This window comes from Odocoileus virginianus, unplaced genomic scaffold (genome assembly GCF_023699985.2).
Source record: "Odocoileus virginianus isolate 20LAN1187 ecotype Illinois unplaced genomic scaffold, Ovbor_1.2 Unplaced_Scaffold_2, whole genome shotgun sequence".
In the NCBI taxonomy this organism is placed as follows: Eukaryota; Metazoa; Chordata; class Mammalia; order Artiodactyla; family Cervidae; genus Odocoileus; species Odocoileus virginianus.
In genome coordinates, this window is record NW_027224264.1 from 2,726,142 (window position 1) to 2,731,188 (window position 5,047).

Here is a 5,047-nt window from a genome sequence, read left to right on the forward strand (position 1 = left end):
AATCTGCCTTGTTTCAGGATTATGTTTTATAAACTCTAAAATCTCCAAGTGAAGGCTTATATATTAGGATGTTTGAAAATTCATAGGCAGATAAATAATTTTTCAGAGATACTTTATATCAAGATGGTAATTGTTCAATATTGTGTTTCTTTCAAGGAAATCAAAGCATTTTCTTGGCAGCTCTTTGATATGTCATATAGTCAAGGCATAATCCCTTAATAAAGATCAGAGTTACTAATATATTGCATTACAATATTTTTTTTTCACAGCTTATAAAACCCTTTTGTTGGTTTGAGACTTCAAGAGCTCCTTGGGTGAAATCTGAAACTGGTTCCCATACAGGAGAGAGATAAGAGAAAGAGGCCACCCACCTCAGATCTGCAGGTGGAAATTTTAATAAACAAGGGAAATTACATACCAAATTATCCTGGGTGACCACAAGATGAGTAGATCTCTGCATCAGCCCTCCAGAATCTCAAGAGTTTAAATAGAGGACTTAATAGGTTTTGTTGTTGTTCAGTCCCTCAGTCATGTCTGTGTCCAATTCTTTGCAACTCCATGGACTGTAGCCCACCAGGCTTCCCTGTCCTTCACTATCTCCCAGAGTTTGTTCAAATTCATGTCCACTGAGTCAGTGATGCCAACCAACCATCTCATCCTATTTCCCCCCTTCTCCTCCTTCTCCTGCCCTCAGTCTTTCCCCAAATTAGGGTCTTTTCCAATGAGTCAGCTCTTTGCATCAGGTGGCCTAAGTATTGGAGCTTCAGCTTCAGCATCAGTCCTTCCAGTGAATATTCAGAGTTGATTTCCTTTAGGACTGACTGGTTTTAGTCACATACATAGATCAAATGGTCTGAATAACAAATAACACCTGACTCTCTCAAGGCTGCGTCCTTGAAGTAACTCCAACAGAAGGAACTGTGGGCAGAATATATATTCCAAGGACAGGGTAGAGGATGAGGAACATCTGATTGCCCAGGTCCAGCTCTCAGATCAAACGACAGTTTTGTCCACTGTTAATCTTCTCCAACAACTTCCTTATTTGCAATTATCTTATGAAGTAGGTAAAGGTGGCTTCATCATTTCTGTCCACTGTATAGTTAGGAAAATTAGGACTTAGTGAGTAGGTACCAGGAAGAGAATTTGAATTCAGGCCTTCAGTCTCCAAATCTAGTGCTTATTTTCCTACACAGTGTTAAGAAATAATAATTAAAAGAGCCAAAGAAGAAAGTTGAGAGGGATTAAAACCATGAAACAGGTGCCCATTCCCTTTTGCAGGCCATTCATTTATTAGTCTTTTTTATTTCACAAGTTTCAAAGGGCTAATGATGCATGTCATAATGTTCAGCTGAGTGACTGGTCTGTACGGATTATACAAAAAGTCTATTTTAATTTAAATATTTATGATTCACATCTCTACCAAGACACATTCTCCTGTTGGTCAATAAACCCTTAACAATTACCTTGAGAAGGTTTTACTGAGGCCATACAATGGTTATCAGAGAAGAAAGAATATCCCAAGAATCAGTGCTCAGACAGGAATGGGGACACTCAGAAATTTGATAATACATCAACACTGAAGCTTTCATTTCTGTTTCAAAGTTTAAGTACCATTGAAATCATACTATTTTCAGGGTAACTAAGTAGAGTGCTTAAAAAAAAAATTTACTGCATCCCAAGCAGAGTTTCAAGATGCTTACTTAACACTAGGATTGAAAGGAAACTTAGACAGTATCTATGCCAACCCCTTTCTTTTAAAAAACAAAGAAGACAAAGTTCAGAGGTGCTATGACTTGCCCAAGTTCTCACAGTTGGTGGTATAGTTGGATATACAATCCTACTTTCTTGTGTCCCTCTTGTCTCTTTCATCACATCTCCTAAATCTCTCCTCACTCTACTACAAAATGTATGTTTGAATAAAATATATATTAATTAATTTTTAATATTACTGTAACTGTAGTCACATGAAAATGAGCATCCAAATAAAAAACTCTTTCATCTTATGTTTAATAATGTGAATTTGCAATACTTGTCACTAGTAAAAATAACACTTTATTACAAATCACATTATTATATTTTTAATTCGGTATCACTCTTAGGTTAATGTATTTGATGTAAAAACCTCAGGGCTTTCAGAACATGTCAGTATGGAGCTATTTCCCAATAATTACATGAATAAAAATCTTGTGTACATATGACTTATAAGTTTAATATTTAAGACTATTTGGTTAAGATGAGATGTTACACACTAAGTGAAGAGCCCGTCTTTTGACTAGGTAGAACATTTTTTATATTTTCTTAGAGCAGTCACACTGTATGATGTGAATCAAAGATAATGAACTTACCTTTCATCACATAGAAGCATTATATGTGGGAGAACACAACACAGTGAAAAGAACAAAAAAATAATTGACACTTGTATTTTGCATTTGTTTATAGGCTAGAAAACAGAGACATCAGGACTTCAGACTTTAACGTGAGATATGATATCTAGACAATATCACCAATATTCCCCAAGTTCTTGGTCCTATTCCTCTTCTATAATTTTTTTTTCTCATGGTAATCCAAGAGTTTTGTAACTAATCTCACTTTCCCTCATTTCTCCTCTTTTAATTATGAATTCAATTATCAGATTAATTGTATAAAGCTCAGTTTTCAGGGTACTACTTTTAATTTTTCCTCCATACCTAAATTCAAATGCCTCCATAATTTTGTCCCTGCTTGTCCATCTCTAGTTTTCTCCTGCTTGAACATCATAAAGCCCAGTGCATTTCCAACACTGTCCAGGGGAGGGTGCCCTTTTCCACAAATAAGGAGTACTGGGCTTCCTGGCTATCCCTGAAGTGACGATACGGACCTCAGGCTGTCTTAGATAGATAACAGGAATCATTAAGAGCATTCGGAGAATATGTCTAGTTCTTAATATTTTTAAGGCAAATACAGGTCATTGGGTGACAACATTATGAATGTCTCAAAGTAAACACTCATGATCTTCCTCTTAAACCCCAATGATCTCCCTCTGTCTTCATCTTTACCGTCTGAGCCACCACGGAAGCCCCTTTCATATACTACGCTCTCTCTAAAATATTTCTCCTTGATAAATAATTAAACATGGGCAAAGGAGATCCTAAGAAGCTGAGAGGCAAAATGTCATCATATGCATTCTTTGTGCAAACTTGCCGGGAGGAGCACAAGAAGAAGCACCCGGATGCTTCAGTCAACTTCTCAGAGTTTTCTAAGAAGTGCTCAGAGAGGTGGAAGACCATGTCTGCTAAAGAGAAAGGAAAATTTGAAGACATGGCAAAGGCGGACAAGGCCCGTTATGAAAGAGAAATGAAAACTTATATCCCTCCTAAAGGGGAAACAAAAAAGAAGTTCAAGGATCCCAATGCACCCAAGAGGCCTCCTTCGGCCTTTTTCTTGTTTTGTTCTGAGTATCGTCCAAAAATCAAAGGCGAACATCCTGGCCTGTCCATTGGTGATGTTGCAAAGAAACTGGGAGAGATGTGGAATAACACTGCTGCGGATGACAAGCAGCCTTATGAGAAGAAGGCTGCTAAGCTGAAGGAAAAGTATGAAAAGGATATTGCTGCATACCGAGCTAAAGGGAAGCCTGATGCAGCAAAAAAGGGAGTTGTCAAGGCTGAAAAAAGCAAGAAAAAGAAGGAAGAGGAGGAAGATGAGGAAGATGAAGAGGATGAGGAGGAGGAAGAAGATGAAGAGGATGAGGAGGAGGAAGAAGATGATGATGATGAATAAGTTGGTTCTAGCGCAGTTTTTTTTTCTTGTCTATAAAGCATTTAACCCCCCTGTACACAACTCACTCCTTTTAAAGAAAAAAAATTGAAATGTAAGGCTGTGTAAGATTTGTTTTTAAACTGTACAGTGTCTTTTTTTGTATAGTTAACACACTACCGAATGTGTCTTTAGATAGCCCTGTCCTGGTGGTATTTTCAATAGCCACTAACCTTGCCTGGTACAGTATGGGGGTTGTAAATTGGCATGGAAATTTAAAGCAGGTTCTTGTTGGTGCACAGCACAAATTAGTTATATATGGGGATGGTAGTTTTTTCATCTTCAGTTGTCTCTGATGCAGCTTATACGAATAATTGTTGTTCTGTTAACTGAATACCACTCTGTAATTGCAAAAGAAAAAGAAAAAAAGTTGCAGCTGTTTTGTTGACATTCTGAATGCTTCTAAGTAAATACAATTTTTTTTATTAGTATTGGTTGTCCTTTTCATAGGTCTGAAAATTTTTCTTAAGGGGAAGCTAGTCTTTTGCTTTTGCCCATTTTGGATCACATGAATTATTACACTGTTTATCTTTCATATAGTTAGCTGATAAAAAGCTTTTGTCTGCGCACCCTGCATACCCATGATGAGGGTAATAAAAGTTGAATTGAGACAGTTTTCATCCATAACTGAAACTTAAATCTTGACCAGTTGATAGCAGATTTCACATAGCCCAGTTACATTTACCAAGTGAAGAGTAACCAATCTACTCACAGCACGGGATTATTAGAATCAAACATTTTGAAAGTCTGTCCTTGAAGGACTAATAGAAAAGTATGTTCTAATCTTTACATGAGGACTCTACACTCTTTAACTCCCATTACCATGTAATGGCAGTTATATTTGCAGTTCCCACGTTAAAGACCCGAGAATGTATCCCCAAAAGCGTGAGCATAAAATACAAGACTGCCATATTGTTTTTTTGTCTGATGATTGTCCCAGCAAAGGCTCTGGGAAAAAAGTGCTGGCTGTAAATGTCTTCTGTTTATCCAAGTAGAGATTGTTTAGGAAACTTGAGACCCTTGGTTAAAGGTATTTTTAATTAATTGGGCCAACTTTTAAAGTTATATACCACATTTTAAATCAGGTATATATCTTCCTGTATTATGGTTTACTCCTTTATAAATCAAGTAGACGAGGGAGGAAGATGCTTTGTATCTCAGTATGAATTAACTGATTTATTTGAATTTGACTTTTACAAAACTCCAGCTCATTCATTAGGGTCATATGTTTATCTGCTTAGCAGTTATAGGG

The 5,047-nt window shown here is 36.9% G+C and overlaps 1 pseudogene; it reads left to right on the forward strand.

Moving 5' to 3' along the window:
- The first annotated feature begins 3,104 nt into the window (after positions 1-3,104).
- LOC110143582 (high mobility group protein B1 pseudogene) lies at positions 3,105-4,226 on the forward strand (annotated as a pseudogene).
- The last annotated feature ends 821 nt before the right edge of the window (positions 4,227-5,047 follow it).